The sequence below is a fragment of the Rhinatrema bivittatum genome, chromosome 7 (genome assembly GCF_901001135.1).
Source record: "Rhinatrema bivittatum chromosome 7, aRhiBiv1.1, whole genome shotgun sequence".
NCBI lineage: Eukaryota > Metazoa > Chordata > Amphibia > Gymnophiona > Rhinatrematidae > Rhinatrema > Rhinatrema bivittatum.
In genome coordinates this window covers 23,276,542-23,294,866 of record NC_042621.1, presented here as the reverse complement: position 1 = coordinate 23,294,866, position 18,325 = coordinate 23,276,542, and the positions used below count along the sequence as shown (strand labels likewise).

The 18,325-nt window shown below is 42.9% G+C and overlaps 1 long non-coding RNA gene across 1 annotated transcript in view; it reads right to left on the bottom strand.

The window, feature by feature from the left end:
* Positions 1 to 222: 222 nt before the first annotated feature.
* The window catches only part of LOC115096100, a 29,902-nt gene continuing 11,799 nt past the window's right edge, over positions 223 to 18,325 (bottom strand). The window contains exon 3 of the long non-coding RNA XR_003857964.1: positions 223 to 1,013. This is a non-coding gene — a long non-coding RNA (uncharacterized LOC115096100). The remainder of the gene's footprint in view (positions 1,014 to 18,325) is intronic.

The following is an 18,325-nucleotide window of genomic DNA, read 5'->3' as shown; positions in this document are numbered from 1 at the left end:
TGTAAATTTTGTATATACATATGTTATCAGTTTGTGGATTATCTCATTTCAGATCTTGTACGTTTAAAAAAAGAGAAATCCAACTCATTTTTACAAAATTTTGTATTTATTTATTTTAATAGATTTATATATCTTGAGATTAATTAGTGCAGTCTAAGCAGTGACAGCCCTTGGAAGAAGGGAAAGCAAAATACATACGGAGTTTTGTTTCTAACACCCAGATCCAATCTTCAAACACTGGTACGTTTTGCAATTAAGAACTATTTGAAGCAATAAAAGAACATAAACAAAACAAAACTCAAAGCACATGCATCTAACGTTTGTCCTGTTGAAATAAGAAGCTTCACTCAATCCATGTGTTAAAATACTTTTACAATTCAGTGTATGTAATCATGCTGTTCTGTACATCCCTTACCTATTCTGTGAAAAAAATGCTTCCTTTTGTTGTTCCTGGATTTACCCCCTCTAGCTTCATGTTATTATCTTATATTTTAGAATTTCTTTGCCACTTAAACTTGTTTGAAGCCCTCTTTTCAAATACATCCACACTGTCTATACCCTTTAGGAGATGCGGCCTTTACAAGAGAACAGTGTACCTTATTGTAATCTATGAATGCTATTAGATATATTGTACCACACAAATCATCCAGAAACATGGAGAAAAGAACAATCATGCAAGTAAAAAGCTACTCCCAATCTTTTTCAGCATAAAATATTTTGTAAAAAAAAAAGGACCAAATACAATGGATTACCTCATTAATAATGTCTTACTGTCTGAATAAAGGTCCCAACTTAAAATCATTGATCCAAAGGTTTTGTGATTTTACTTTTTTTTTTATTGCAAGCAATATTAACATATCCAAAATAAATAAATACTCAATCAAATTAACACATCCTGACATGAATCTGTATTTTGATAAGGTTCTGCATCAGGGGAATGTGACACTTCTCCCACACTCTGTGTTGCGAAACGGGGCTTTTTTCCTTCTGTTTCTCATCCCAGTCACTTCAAACTGCAAACCAACATAGAATTTAAAATTGTCATCATTGTCTTTGAATCAATGAGCATCAACCCTTAAGTTTTATTCCCACTGGTGCTTCAAAAAAAATACTGACTTACATTGGTAATTTGAAGGATACATGTGCAGTCATATCAGGGTATATCATGCTACCTCACTGTTTATACAATCAAGGTATACATCTCATAAAAAAATAAAAATAAAAAACTTCACAATAATTCTGTCATAACTTGGGATCACCCCTGGGTGCTAATGGCTGCACTCAAAAATGATCCAACAAAGATCTTGAAAGCTATAATTCATGGCCCAAACATCGTTGGACCATGGCTGCTTGTAGCTTTTTGATCCCAGTGCAACTCCAATGTCCAACAAGCTTGACCCAAACTGGCCACACATTCCTGAGGGCAAGGACATGCAAAGATATAAACCATATATGTCATATTGTAATCACTAAGTCTCCAGAGATAATACTATATTCTTGAAATAGGTGTGTCCACAGTCATAGCCTGTGTGTACACAAAGGATCTGATTTTCAATTTTACATGTGATACAATTTACCCATGAAAGTGAGCTTTTGAAAATTGCTACAGTACATGCCATTGTATTATTATTAAAAATATAGTATTTCCCCATCAGCTTCCATGAAGCTTTCTACTTCACCTTCATTTGTCTTCTGTTGCCTTTCTCTTGTAGTAACCCCTCCTCCATTTCCTCGTTGGAATTCCCCAGTCTGGTCCCACCTTTGTTTTCCTTACTTTACATCCAACTCTAATACCTGCCCCTACGCTAATACCTGCCCCCTGCTATATTTTTCTCTTTCTAGATACTAACTGGACCAGTTCTTGTATTCCTCCCTATCAGTTGCACCAATTGTGCCCGTTGTACTAGCTTTTGTCAATTTCTTGTTTCTTCTGTTATCTGCCCCGCCTGCGAGCAAAGTTTTCTACTGTTTTGGCTTCTATTGCTCTATGTACAGCCCATGAGTGAAGTTAATGTACCCGTTGTACCAGTTTATGCCAATTCCCGTTATCTTCTGTATTGGTATCGCCTACGAGCGAAGTTTTCTACTGTTCTTCTTTTCTATGTATAGCCCATGAGCAAAGTTAACGTTTACTGTAAACCGAGGTGATCTGTATCCCATACAGGAACCCTGGTATATAAAACCTAATAAATAAATAAATAAATTGTATTGTCAATAGGTTTTACCCGCATTAAGTGCATGTAATGTGGGCAAATGGCTTTTGAAAATTGCTAAGACAGTATGCAAAACTGTTGAACATTCTCCTCATAGTGAAGAGGCCATACCACATACTCTATGGCCTCCATCAGAGGAAAAAATCAAACTCCTGAGTGGATAAAACAGAGTTATCTTATTCCCTCTGATATTATGCCCCTGAATATAGACAATACCTGTTCTCTCAGAAAAAATGTCATGTGGAGTCTCTGTACGGCAAAGACTTCAGAATATCTCAACACACAAACTTGTTTATATCACTCTGGTTGCCTATATGCCAAAAGCAATTCTCTGTTGGGAAAACATTGCTCTTCAATAAGCATGTTGAATAGCTATTATAGGATAGTTGCAAAATAAAAATCTTCTTAACAAAACAGATGGGGGTAACCTGCATGGAGCAGCAGTTACAGCCATAAGCAAATTTCTGGGCAGTCTGGATGGCCCATTTGTCTTTATCTGCCATCATTACTATGTTAATATGTTCTTGCCAGTTCTTGTGCTTATATCTTAAAATTGTGTATTCCTAAACATAAATGTTGAATCTGCAAAAATTGACTAATTGGGTGTTCCGTGTGCAAATTCCAAGGATGAAAACTTTTCAAAATACAGGAAATCATTTCTTTCAACAGGCTGATATAAAGAGATACTAAAATGCTGACCATGTTTAAAAATTTAAGGTGTTGACATTGACATTTAAGATTGGGTATAGTTTGGGTCCACGCTGTTAGGAACATGTTACGCCCACCGGCCGCGGCCACCCACAGCCGGCTCAACTCATTTCATGTCATGCTTGGCCGTTTGCTCCTGCTGCTCTTGCGGCTGTAGCCAGTCACTGCCACCACTTTCCTCCTGGCTCCCTGTGCTCCACGTGGTGGTTTGGAGGCCGCTGACCAGCATTCCGATCCTGGGCCTGTCTAGGTGTTCGTGCGTGCGCCATCTGTCCTCCCTTTAAAGGGCCAATGGCAGGAACTTCAGATTTGTCCCCGCCAGATTACATCAGCAGCCTGAGATATTTAAGGACTACCTCTCTCCACCACTAACTGATTTGGCAATGAGTTCCCTGGTTCCTAGCTGAAGCTCGTTCCAGTTCTCTGGACCTGTTGTTCCTGCTCTATGGATCTCTGCTCTGCTCGTTGGAATCCTGTCTCTGAGTCCCCGCTCCTCGGGATTCCAGCTCAGTGCTTCTACACCTGGGACCCTGTCTCGGAGCCCCGCTCCTTGTGGTCTGGCTAGCACTTCTACCTCTGGGTCCCTGCCTCAGCACCCTGCGCCTCGGGGTTCTGGCTCAGCACTTCTACATCTGAGACTTGCCTCAGCGTTCACACTCCCCAGGACCTGGCTCAGCACTGTTACGTCACGACACACTGTTTCGGCGCTTCTGCCCCTCGGAGTTGTTGTGTTTGTGGCATTTTGTGGACCCATAGTCACAGTGGAGATGACTCTTCCCTTGGGGAGGGGCCCCATGGGGAACCACAGCAATAGGCTAAATGCAGAGAGTGGACACTTGTAGGTGGAAAGCTTTATTGTACTGCTGTAGATAGATAGTATGAGACAGGAAGGAAAAGCACTGGAGTCCGACAAGGTGCCGATACGTTCTGACAGTCTCAGATGTAGAAGTCTCACCCAGATGTTCAAGGTAGATAGGAACCCGCAGTGTGGGATAAGCCCAGCTTGGTGGGTGGAGTTGGAGAACTGGATCGTAGAGGTATTCACTGGAGTGTAGTGCAAGCATCTTCCTGGCAATGAAGATGGTGGGATCAAAGGTCCATGGTGCAGGATACACTGGACTGGTAGGTCCTCTAGGAGCGAGTACCTGATAGTACAGAAGATCCTAGGAGGCCACAGGCGGACTGGGACACCCATGCTGAATTGGAGACGAGGAGGGTTTCAGCACTTGGCACCAGAGGCAGCCATCTTGCCCAAGGAGGAGGAAAAGGGTAGAAAAGAGGTAAGGCAGAGCGGTCACAGCCGTCTGCAGCCAACGGTAGCAACAGTACCACCCTTCAAAGGCCCCCTCCAAGACCTCTTCCAGGTGGTCTGGGTTTTCGTGGGTGTGCCAGGTGGAATTGACATACCATCTCCTTATCTGTGATGTTGGCCAGCAGTTCCCATGAGTTCTCTTCTGGTCCATCGTTCTCCCAGGAGATGAGATACTCCCATGTCTTGCCTCTCTTATGGACATCCAAGATGTCATCCACAGCATATTCAATGTCATCCTCAGTGTCCAGACTATTTGGTTCTGGGGTCTTTTTGGAGAATTCGGAGAGCATCAAGGGTTTTAACAGAGATATGGAATGCATTTTGTATCTTCATTGATGGAGGTAGTTTCAAACTGTACGTCAGATTTCCTAGTCGCCGAAGGATAGCAAAGGTACCCACATAGTGAGGTGCAAAATGTGCTGAAGGAAGTTTAAGGCGAAGATACTTGATACTTAACCAGACTTTATCTCCAGGCTGAAACTGTGGTGCCTTTCGATGATGAGCATCATAGGTTCTTTTTGCTTTCTGTCCTGCTTTGAGGAGTAGCTCCTTCATTTGCTTCCAGAGTTGAGATAGCTCTGCTGCAGTAGTCTGTGCAGCAGGAGAGGCCACTGATAATGGAATAGGCAGAGGAGGCAGCGGTTGTCGTCCGTAGATGAGCTGGAAGGGAGAAGAGCCCATGGAAGAAGCAGGATGCGAGTTGATAGCAAATTCTGCCCAAGGCAGTAATTCAACCCAACCGTTCTGCCTTGCATTGACATAGGATCGCAGAAATTGTTTCAGCGTTCTATTCATCCTCTCAGTCTGACCGTTAGACTGAGGATGGTAGGTGGAGGTTAAGTCCAAGGCGATGTCAAATTTTTGACATAAAGTTCTCCAAAACCTTGTAGTAAACTGTACTCCTCTGTTGGATAGCATATGCTTAGGCATCCCATGAAGACGGAAGATGTGTTTAATAGTTTTGCCAACTCCATAGCAGAGGGTAATCCTGGTAACGCTACAAAATGTGCCATTTTGGAGAAGCGGTCAACTGTGACCCAAATGGTGTTTCCATTGGATGATGGCAGGTCTACCACAAAACCGTTTGCCATATGTGTCTAAGGTTCATCCGGTGATGGTAGAGGTTGTAACAAACCCAAAGGACATCTAGCTGGTGGTTTTTGCTTGGCACAGACAGCACAGGAACCCACATAAGCTTGTATGTCCTTTTTCATGGTTGGCCACCAGTAGTACTGCTGTAACATAGCTATGGTGCGACTCTGTCCTGGATGGCCGGCCAGACGGGAGTTGTGTGCCCATGTCAACAGCTTCATCCTTAGATTTCTGGCCACCACCGTCTTCCTGGAGGGTACCGCCTGAGTGGCTGCAAGAACCACTCTTCCGGGGTCAATGATGTGCCGGGGTTCATCTGGCACATCCTGCGGGGAGAAGGATCATGACAAAGCATCCACCCGAGTGTTCTTCTCTCCCGGATGATACTTCAGAATGAAGTCAAATCTTTCAAAGAACAGGGACCATCTTGCTTGACGGTGATTGAGTCATTGAGCATGTCTGAGGTACTCCAAATTTTTGTGATCAATGTACACTACTATTTGGTGTTGTGTGCCTTCCAGCCAAGGATGCCACTCTTCAAAGGCCAGCTTGATTGCGAGTAACTCTAGACCCATCAGTTTCCCAGACAGATGGGACAGGTTTGGACGGCATGGCCCGACTGGCCACAGTACATGCATAACCCCATGCGTTTGCGAAAGCGTCTCTCCTTGGAAGTTAAATGGCTTCGGCCTAGTTGCATAGGCTCTTCCTCTTCTAAGGGAGCAGACGTCAGGCTAGAGGCATTAGGCACAGGTTTAGGATAGTTAGCCCCCCAGTAGACATTCGTGGACTCTTAGAGTTCGGTCTCGGATACGGGGGTCAGTTCTCCCAGCCAGTTCCATCAGGGACTCAAGGGTGTCAGGCAAATCACAAGCCACTAATTCATCCTTTAAGCGAGAGTTTAGGCCCTCCATGAATATGGCACGTAGACATCCAGTCTCCCAATGTAGTTCGGATGCTAAAGTCTGGAATTCGATTGCAAAGTTTGTGAGTGGCTTATTGCCTTGCTGGAGATTGAGCAAAACAGATCCAGCGACAGTCTGGTGAGCCGGGTCATCAAAGACAGACTTGAAAAGTTTTAGAAATCCTGGTAGATCATTCAGGATAGGATCTTCACGTTCCCATAACGGTGAAGCCCAAGCCAAGGCTCGTCCCTCTAGAAAAGATAGAATGTAGGTGGTCTTGGAAGCTTCTGTGGGAAAGAGGGTAGGCTGTAATGCAAAATGCACGCTGCATTGATTAACAAACCCTCTACACATCTTGGCTTCACCCATAAAGCGGGTAGGTAGACAAGTGCAAGGTGTTGCATATAGGGAAAAATAACCATTGCTGTAGTTACACGATGTTAGGTTCCATATTAGGAGCTACCACCCAGGAAAAAGATCTAGGCATCATAGTGATAATACTTTAAAATCGTCAGCTCAGTGTGCTGCAGCAGTCAAAAAAGCAAATAGAATGTTAGGAGTTATTAGGAAGGGAATGGTTAATAGAACGGAGAATGTCATAATGCCTCTATATCGCTCCATGGTGAGACCACACCTTGAATACTGTGTACAATTCTTGTCGCCGCATCTCAAAAAAGATATAGTTGCGATGGATAAGGTACAGAGAAGGGCAACCAAAATGATAAAGGGGATGGAACAGCTTCCCTATGAGGAAAGGCTGAAGAGGTTAGGGCTGTTCAGCTTGGAGAAGAGACGGCTGTGGGGGGATATGATAGAGGTCTTTAAGATCATGAGAGTTCTTGAACGAGATGTGACTCGGTTATTTTCACTTTCGAATAATAGAAGGACTAGGGGGCATTCCATGAAGTTAGCAAGTAGCACATTTAAGACTAATTGGAGAAAATTCTTTTTCACTCAACGCACAATAAAGCTCTGGAATTTGTTGCCAGAGGATGTGGTTAGTGCAGTTAGTGTAGCTGGGTTCAAAAAAGGTTTGGATAAGTTCTTGGAGGAGAAGTCCATTAATGGCTATTAATCAATTTTACTTAGGAAGTAGCCACTGCTATTAATTGCATCAGTAGCATGGGATCTTCTTAGTGTTTGGGTAATTGCCAGGTTCTTGTGGCCTGGTTTTGGTCTCTGTTGGAAACAGGATGCTGGGCTTGATGGACATTTGGTCTGACCCAGCATGGCAATTTCTTATGTTCTTATGTTCTTAGGTGTGGAATAGGGTACAGTGGTCTTGAAGGTCACCACTGGAGACAGCAATTCTTTCACGGGAGTTGCTGAAGAATTCAGTTGAGCATGCAATTGATTGAAGGCAGTAGCTAGGCAGTAGCTAGGCTCTCCAAAGACTTTTGCTGTTCTGTGATCCACTGGGCTAGGCCAGGAATGGCCTGCAAGGCCGCGAGCTGAGCCAAGTCTATGGAGTTAGCAATCTGTTGTGTTTGTGGCATTGTGTGGACCCTTAGTCGCAATGGAGATGAATCCTCCAACAGGGAGGGGCCCCGTGGGGAACCACAGCGATAGGCTAAACGCAGAGAGCGGACACTTGTAGGTGGAAAGCTTTATTGTGGCATTGTGGTATAGATGATATGAGGCAGGAAGGAAAGGCACTGGAGTCCGGCAAGGTGCCGATACGTTCTGACAGTCTCAGATGTAAAAGTCTCACTCAGATGTTCAAGGTAGATAGGAACCCGCGGTGCGGGATAAGCCGAGCCTGGTGGGTGGAGTTGAAGAACCGGATCATAGAGATATTCACTGGAGCGTAGTGCAAGCATATTCCTGGCAATGAAGAGGAGCGGTTGTCAAGTTAGTAGAAACCCTGAAGGGTAGTTGGAAGCGAGAGGCCGCTGAAGAGCGGGTACCTAGAGTTTCGTCAGGAGCGAGATTCCGTGGAGGGTAGCGAGGCATCTAAGCGAGCAGCTTAGAGTAGTCAGAGTAGCTAAACCAAAGTCCTTGCTAACTCAAGATAGGTAGCATAGCGGAGGCTTAAATACCTCACCTTAAATATCTCACCTGGCAGGGTATTGTGGAGTAACCCATATCTTTGAACTCCTTCAGCTCCACTACTGGTGGTCACAGGTAAAAACAGGAATCTTGCCCTGTTTGTGTGCAGCATGAAACTACTTGTGCCTGACCTTGGGGGCTTTTAGAGCCATTGCCAGCCGCTAAGGAACCCTGGACACACTAGTTCACTGATTTTATCATAGACCTCTTTCTCTCACATGGCAACACCATGATATTGGTCAAGGTAGACAGATTCTCTAAAATGGCACATTTTGTTCCTCTCCAAGGCTTGCCTTCTGTTCTTGAGTTAACCCGCCTCTTCATCCAACACGTCTTCCAATTAGATTGACTGGTCTCAAACATTATGTCAGACAGAGATTTTCAGTTCATGGCCCGATACTGAAAGGGTCTTTGTAAAAAATTTGGCATTACCCTAGATCTCACCACTCACAAGGGAATGGCCAAACAGAGAGGATTAATAAGATCCTCAAGACCTTCCTTCACCTATACGTCAATGAGAGACAATTGGTCTATTCTGCTATCTTGTGTGGAATTCTCACACAACAATCATGTCAGTAGTGCCACCCTATTCCATGTTGTCTATGTCAAGCATCCACAGGTCCTGCTACCACATTCTCTCTCTTTGACTTGTCTGGTGGCTCATCTCACAGCTCAGGAACTCCAGGACCTTAGGTTATAAACTAACTGCCTGATTTCCAAGGCAGCAGCTCAGATGAAGAAATATCCTGACAAGAGACATAGATAGATCCTTAACTCCAGTTGATGGCTTAGTATGGTTAAGCACCCAGCATCCTAGACTAAGTTCCTTCCCTTCATTTGGCACCCAGATTTATAGGTCATTTTCTAGTTTTGCATCAGATGGGATCTGTGACTTTCCAGCTCAAGCTCTCGACCACTTTAGGAATACACAGTGTATTCCATGTTTCTTTAATGAAAACCTTTGTGCTCTCCTGGTCTCCTTGACAGCCCCCAAAATCTCAGAGATAATTTCTGAAGAAGACTCTCATTATGAAGTACAGGAAATCTTGGACTCCTATAGATGACACAACAAGCTGGAATACCTCATCACTTGCAAAGGATATAGCCCAGGAGAGAATTCTTGTGAACCAGCAGCCAACCTCCAAGCTTCTCTGCTGTTGAAAGAATTCCAAGACCCAGGACCTTGAGGAGTGGACTTAAGAGGTGAGGTACATTTAGGAACATGTCTTGCAGGAAGGCCCAGTGAGCCACAGTACTCACCCTGACACCACCCAGTACAGCTCAGGACGCAGTATGCACCATCTAATGGCATAGGCTCCACTGTCTTCTCTGTGCTCCCGAATGCAGCTCCACATGTCACCAGCCTGCTCCTGCTCTGGACGTCCTATGGTGCATGCAAGCACAAAACTTCACCTCTTAAAAGGCCCATGGCGGGAAAGCCTCCACAGCGCTCCTTGATGATATCATGCTGCCCTCACTATTAAAGACTCCTCAGACTGCATTCCAATGCCTCAGCAATCGGTCTCCATCTTGGTATGTAGTGTGTTTTGCTGCTTTCTGCCCTGCCTTGCCTTGTCTCTCCAGCCCAACCTGCCTTGTCTCTCCATCAATTCTCCAAACCAGCCTTGCCTCTCTAGCTTGTCCAGCCTCATCTTATCCAGATTTTTGCTTTCCTGCCTATCCTGCTGCATCAGTCATTTTCCTTTTCTAATAAGCTTGCCTTCGGACTGACTTCTGGATCTGACCTTTGCCTGGAAATTGACCATAATCACTTGCTGCCTGCCACTGACCTTTGTCTGGATATTGACAACTCTTTCTTGCCACCTGCCACTGACCCTAGCTTTGCCCTGGATCTATGCATATGCTACTTCCAGACTCATGCCTAAGACTTTTGGGCCCCTAGAATCCAAGGGCCCAACTCAAGGGGAAAGGAGTTTGTATGGGTGAAGCGGCTCTGTATAGTTCTGCCAGCTGCCAGCTGTCAGTGAGGACCTATGGACCTACCACATAAGTTCAGTCAACCTCACCACAGTAGCAAGGGTCCATGAATCTTAAACAACCCAATTAATGTCAAGATTGACTATCATTATGTTACATAGTAATCTAGTAAATGATGGTAAATAGAGACCAAAAAGGCTCTTCTAATCTTCTCAACAGTGAATTTATGCACATTTTCCCACACTAGATCAAATTCCTACACCCCCCAATCCCATTACGTGCTCTGTAGGGTTGCAACTGCTGTTCTGTGCAGGTTATCCCATGCCTTTCAGGAAGTACAATGCAATCATGGGCTGCTGCCCTGGACTACAACTGTTAAAGATGGTGATGCAACCAAGCTGAAGGGAAAAGTTCCAATTGCAACACTGAATGTGTTAAATGCTCCTGATGTAGAGATTTCTTGAAATGTGGATGTGTTATTTTGATTGAGAAGAGCTTCCTCAATTGCATTATGACCATACTAGTTTTACTTGCAATATAAATAAAGATACATTTTTTTAGATGGATTAGAAGACTTTTTGGAACAATTATTTTAGGTTGGGCATTATTCCAGTAGTGACACATTATTAATATCATGGTCCCTTTTATGAAGGTCTTCTCTCAATGTTTTATGCCATTAATGAACTTTGCTTTTGCATCAGGTCTGTTATAATTTGTATCAGATGTGGACTATGCCCAAAGAAAGGCGTAAGTAAACTGAACTCACAATTACAAATCATTTGAACCAAGGTATGACTGCCAGCACTCATAGTGGATGATAGTGTAATGAATCAGATTCAATCATCTGTATATTGGGGAAATATGACCAGTATCCCCACTACTTTCTGAGTCTGTCAACAATATTACAATATTTGATTGGTGAGAGAGAAGCTTTTTCTAGAAATCTTGTATAATGTAAGAATGACCTGTACCTAGCTGGATTCATCACTGATAAATAACAGCTTGTAGTGCTCACCACACATTGCACAGACATGCAGGACATAACTAATGGAGTTTATGATAGAAAACAGCCACAAGCATAGCTTCTGTAATTCAGACTGTGCTGTCGGCTGACCTTTGCCTGTGGAGCCTGAGGCATTTTTTTTTTATATGCTATGGCTAGTTATTAACAATAACCATGAATCTTTTCCTGCTATAGTAAATGGGCAAAAAGCAAGTATTTTGAGGGATTTCATACAGAGAAGGTCATCAAGGCTTACCCTGATAACTCTCTTCTTTTCTTCTCTGATTAGAAAAGTCAGGTAAGGAAACAAATAAACAGCACCTTGATGACATGATAGGGAGCACTGGGAGCTGGGAGTTCAAGTTCAGTGGCCAGGGGATTACCATGAACAATTGAGAAGATTCGGACTACTTCATGCTAGTCATAGCCTTTTCTCATCCTGTTGGTTATAGTTTAGATGCTGCTCACTGCTGTCAGCTACCAATCTCTTTTAATTTGATGTGATCTTTTTTGAAATGACTGAAAAGCTTCAGCCTAAAAGTTAATGGGGAAAATCTTTAGGCTTTTGCTGGCGCACCACATATTACATCAGCTGTTTAGAAATTGTAGTTTTTAAGAAAGATAGATGCTGAATATTTCACAGCATTTGTATTATTTGGTCCTATAGCCTTCCAGGCATCTGCACTCATCAGTTCCACAATGAATCAGGAGGGCAGGCACTGTTCTTACAATGCTAATAGTCGCTCTGTTTAGAAAGGAAAACATGCATACATGTTGTGGGAGCTCCCTCTACTGATACAATTCATTATTATGATCATCACTTATAAAGGTTTAATATCTAACATAAAAATTAGGAGAGAGGGGTGATTAAATAGCCTCCAAAGTATCAGAGCAGGGCTTCCTTGTCTATCCTACTGATTACACAATCTGTACAGTTTTCAGGCTATCCAAGATTAAAATGCAAGAGATAGATTTCTGTACATTGGAGACCCAGTATATGCAAATTCATCTCGTGCATATTCATTGTGGATTTTCTGAAAAATTGATTGGCCTGGGGGATCACCAGGAGGAATATGAAGTCCTGCACTAAAGCATAAAGCCAAATATGCTTAAGTACTCTATAAAAATTATTATTAATTTTGACATGTCCATAATTTTTCCTTTTTCTCTTAGAATTCTGACCATCTCATATTGTTAATTTATAGGTGTAAAAGCCTAAAAGCAGTTGGAGTATTCACTGTGCTCATTCTATCAAATCTGATGTAAATAAATCAAATGGGAACTTGGTAAAATTAGGAATATTTTGACTGTAGGAATAACTTGGTATGCACTTATTTTCCACATTTATATGATTCTTTAAACCAGAGCACCAATAACAAACTATATAAAGGTACAAGGAAGCCCTGCATCAAGGTTCTTAAAATCTAACTGGATAACTGAAATACCTGGAGATAAAAGAACTTATCTAAATGCACAGGGAACATTAATGATGGAAATAGGACATACATTGAAGTATGTTCTGGGTTTGCGTCCAATGTGTTGATTGCCGGATAATCTTTCTCATGGTGTATGCTTTTTATGCATTTATTTGCAAGTTATTTTATTCCACTAACTACCTTAAAGAAAATGTTCAATTGGAATTACAAACATACAAACATAATCACAAAAAATAAACACAGTACAGCAAAAATAGACATACGATTAAAACAACATTCAAAGCAGGGAGGACAGGTTTGCTTTATATCACTCTCTACCTGGAAACATCAAGCTAGGTTGAGAGAACATTGCACAAATCTCATCTTTGGGTGAGTTTCCTCACTTTGAAGGCATTCAAATCTTCACAATAGAGCACTGTTCTTTGCTGGTCAATTAGTTGGTGACCAGCAAAAGCTGGGAGGTCCAAGGGAAAACTGGGCCTAGGTTAATTATTTTGCTATAAATTTTGCATGAATAGCGCCTGCAAAAAAAAAGGGGGCACAGTTAGGGTAACTTTTGAGTTACCACAACAGAGAAGGAGAGAGAGAGAGAGAGAAAGAGAGAGACTATAAGTCAGCAGAGTATAAGGAGCAGGAAGACACAAAAGGTACCAAGATATCTCTTAAATAGCAAGGACCATCCCCCTGATGACTTTATGAACCATAAAAAGTACTTCAAACTGAATTTGTAAATGTACCACTAACCAGTGGAGATGTTTGAGATTGAGTGTAACCATGTTCAGGAGCCTAATAACCACAAATTATCCCAGCTGCCAAATTTTGCACCAACTACAACACCAAGAGCAATAATTTGAGAAGCTCAAGTAAACTGTTCTTAGTGTTTGGGTAATTGCCAGGTTCTTGTGGCCTGGTTTTGGCCTCTGTTGGAAACAGGATGCTGGGCTTGATGGACCCTTGGTCGGACCCAGCATGGCAATTTCTTATGTTCTTATGTTCTAATAGTCACAGAAAAGCCCGGGACTGCACAAAAGGCAAAATTGGGATCACACAAGATCTGAATTTTAGTAGCAATGAGATTTGTATTTATTTGAATAAGAATGAGACAGTATGGTAGCTTTTGCATTAAATATGCAGAGATTTAAACATCACCACAAAGTAGCTGTAGGTCAGGCTTTATAAATTAAATAATGTAAAATACTTTTTCAAATGTAAAGGTTAGGGGTGACCTTTCCTTCACTAGATCTCTGGAAAATGGTAGTATTCCAGCAGCAGCAGTTTCCATTCACAGGAGGAACTGGACCTATGAGCAGAGCTGATTGGCTTTTAAGTTAGGTTTTTATATATCTGACTTATTTTATACATGGCAAATTGCAACATCTATTGAGCTAGTACAGTTCCTAAGCAAGATTTTGGTAGCAGTTCTCACTTTCTTTTCACCTAAGAGGTGGAACTTTATACTAGAAGTAACAGCTGTGCCGACTGAGTACAAGGGGGCCAATGCAATACAGTGCGCTCAGCTGAGCGCACTGTTTAACCCGATGTCGGACACGGGTTAAATAGGCATTAATCAACTCCCTAATGCAATAGGGGATTAGCACCTATTTAACGTGTGTCCGATGGGGAGTGAATGAGTTGGCACTCATCACATGCAAATGCATGTGAATGAGGCTATTACTCATTCACTCCAAATGCAAAAAGATAAATGTGCGTCTCAGATGCACATTTATCGCTCAGATATTAATGCCTGCTCCTTAGCAAGGAGGCGCTAAGGTTGCGCACCCTTATTTACATATTGCATGGCGCCCCCCTTGCGGGCGCTATGTGTGCATTAAAAAGGGGGCGCTGAAAAGTTGGCGCCCGCTTTCCGTGAAGATTATTGCATCGGCCCCAAGGAAACTATTGCCTGGGTTAGAAAAGGTTGACTAAGGTCACACTTTTCTTTCCTGCTTCAGCCCTATATAGCCAACTTGTATCACATTCTGTTTGCCTTGGTGGTTTTGATGTTGTTTAGCCAGTCTTTCAGAGGAGTCAACTGGACACCCAGACAAGCCCTCATCTTAGATTTTTTCTTGAATTAATATTTTTTAAATTTAAGATGAATGTTGATTTTCTTTCAGAAATATAGGGCCGGAGTTTCGGAGGATTTACACGCGTAACCGGGCTTGCGCACGCCGGGCCTATTTTCAAAAGGCCCGGTGATGCGCGTAAAGCCCTGGGATGCGTGTAAGTCCTGGGGCTTTACTACACGGGTGGTCTGGGGGCGGGGGTGGGGTAGGGTGGTCCGGGGGCAGGGTGGGGCCTAGGAGGGAACATGGAAAGCCATTGGCGCTCCCCTAGGGCTCAGCGCACGCAAGGTGCACTAGTGTGCACGCCTTTGCGCATGCCAATCCCGGATTTTATAACATGTGTGTGGCTGCGCGCGCATGTTATAAAATTGGGCATACATTTATTGCGCCGGGTAGCACACAAATGTACCTCCCACACGTAGGTTTAAAAATTCGGCCCTGAGCCTAGCAGGGGTATATCAAGTCCTTAGTATTCTAGTCTGCGGTGAAAAGTTAAGAGACGGGAATTGCTGAAATTTCATTTTCCAGCTAAGAAAAAACTGTTTATTAATTTGTACTAATTCTAGAGGGCTTCTGTGTTATATTATATTGTTCTCTGGGAAGTGCTATTATAATCTTTCTCTTTTTCTAGATATTAACATTGCTGTATTAATTTGTTGTAGGTTTATGTAAGTCTCAAAAAAACAAAAAAGAAACCCTCTAGATTTAATTAGATATTGCTGTCACTAAAATCTCTCTTTATTTGGAAATAGCTGCCACTAAAATCTCTCTGACTAGATATTGATATTGGTGCATACATTTGCTGTGGGGTTCATTTAAGTCAAAAGAAAAAGTTTCCAGAAAGTGTCTGGCTGTAATTAGCTTGGGGGCGGGAAACTGTGAGCCTAGGAGGGGTATATCAGGTCCTTTGTATCTAGTCTGTGGTGAAGAGCCAAGAGACAGGAAGTGCTGAAATTTCAATGTCCAGCTAAGAAAATACTTTTATTATTTATTTATTTAGATTTAGATTCCGCTTTTCACACTTTTTACAGTGCTTCAAAGTGGATTATATTCAGGTACTGTACCGTGTCCCTAGCACCTCCTTATTGGTGGAAGTGTACAGAAAAGCAGAAAAAACTGCTTTTCTGTACACCCTCTGACTTAATATCATAGCGATATTAAGTCAGAAGTCCCAAAAATAAAAAAATATTCTTAAAAAAAATAATCTGCTGCTCAATTTTGCTGGCATCCATGCTCCGAAACCGTGGCTGTCAGAGACAGCCGATGCTTAATTTTACCGGCATCGGTTGTCAAACCCGCTGACAGCCACGGTTTCAGAACATGGACGCCGGCAAAATTGAGCAGGCAGATTAATTTTTTTAAGAATATTTTTTTATTTTTTTATTTTTGGGACTTCCGACTTAATATCGCTATGATATTAAGTTAGAGGGTGTACAGAAAAGCAGTTTTTTCTGCTTTTCTGTACACTTGCCCGGTGCCGTCTGAAATTAATTTGCATGTGATGAGCGCTATTAGTTTCGGGGGGGGGGGGGGGGGGTTGGCAGCACATTTTCCACGTGCTATTATTACCCCTTACTGTATAAGGGGTAATAATAGCGGCCAAACGGGGGCTAACGGTGCGCTTGGCCGAGCGCACCGTTCTGTATTGGCCTGGTAGTTTGGGCAATAAAATCCCAGATCTGCAAGCCCTAATGGTGGAGGCAGACTTGGACGTTATTGCTCTCACGGAGACGTGGTTCACAGAATCTCATGATTGGGATATGGCAATACTGGGCTATAACTTTTTAAGAAAGGACAGAGAGGACAGGAAAGGGGGAGGACTCTCTACCTGGGTAACATCAAGCTAGGTTGAGAGAACATTGCACAAATCTCATCTTTGGTTGAGTTTCCTCACTAAGGTGGTCATCAAATCTTCATAAGAGAGTACTATTCTGTTCATATGTCTCACTTTGAATGTCAAAGTGGCCCCTAACCCCTCCACTAATACGTAAACCTCACCTCGAGTGACTAGGTAGGCCTCATATAGAGGTATAAATACTCTCTCTCTCTCCCCCCCCTCCCCCCAGTGGTTGTAGGAAGGCCCTGATAGCTAGGCTGGCTCTCCAGGAGCTTAAAACTACTAAAAACATTGCAAAGCACAATAAAGCCCTGTCACATGGCTTTCCACAAATGAAAACGGTGTAGTTAAAGCTATACAATATGATTTCACAAATTATGAAGCCAGTCCACTTGGCCACAAAACCCACCCCAAACTCCTCCTCTTTTTCTAATTTGCATCACACTATGCATTATGGCATTTTCACATGCGAAAATGCTATATATCAGTTTGATAAATGACCCCCCAAGCCTGCATATTAATATTATTATTTCAGATCAAAATCAAAATTCTTGGTCAAATTGCAATTTTTTCAAATTGTCTGACCTAGATTGATCTTGGATTTTCAATTCAAGTGGCTGAGCTTTCTTTCTTTCTTTCTTTCTTTCTTTATTTAGTAAATTTATATATCATCTATCATATTGTCTAGGCAATCTACAACTAAAATGTCCACAGTTGTCACATTTAATACACCAATAGGACAAACTGAAACTACTTAAAAAAAAACCATAAAAAATACATATTAAAAAAACCTCAGAAATCTAAAAATACATATAAAAGCCGTTGTAACTACTACCCAGCATAATACCATCCTGAAAATACATTAACAGAAAAAAAATGGTCAGCAACAATAGTTTATCTGTATCAGATGCTAAAGCCTTGTTGAAAGAGATGAGCCTTTAATATCTCCTAAATTTCACCAAGTTCATTCTTTAATCTCCTGTGGTAAAGAACTCCACAAATGAGGTCCTTGCACACCAGCAGCTTCTCATGGATTTCATCCATTCAAATCTGCTTGAAAGTTGTCAGCAGGTTAGGAAAATGGATGCTCTATTTTCCGAGCATTTGTTTTCCTAACTAGTGCACAGCCATGGGTTAGGAAAATAGGTGCTGCCGCGCGCATGTTATAAAATCCAGGGTCGGCGCGCACAGGGGGGTGCACAATTGTGCAACCTGTGTGCCGCTGGCTTCATGCCCCGGCACAGGCCATTGTGCCGGAGCACTCGGCCCCACCCCTGGACCACCGTCATACCTCTGGCCCCGCCCACAGACTGCCGCCACACCCCGGACATGCCTCCGGCCTGCCGCCATGCCCCCGGCCACGCCCCCAGCCAGCCCCTTATTCGAAGACCTGGGGCTTATGCGCGTCCTGGGGCTTGCGTGCACCGCTGAGCCTATGCAAAATAGGCTCGGTGCGCGCAGGGGGAGGCAGGGGGAGGTTTTCGGGGGTTGCGCGCGTATCTTACGCGTGCAACCCTTTGAAAATCTACCCCGTAATTTTTAGATTGGGGTGAATAAATAATAGCCATATCAACATGCATTTGCATATGATGAGCGCTATTATTTTCACCAGGGGTTGGACGCGCATTTTGAACACGCTAATCCCTTTATAGCATAAGGGGCATGGACATGCATCCAATCATAAGTTAAACAATGCGCTCAGATGAGTGCACGGTTTTCCATCGGCCCCATAGTTCTGGAGTTTCAAAGAGAAAAAGTATCATAGA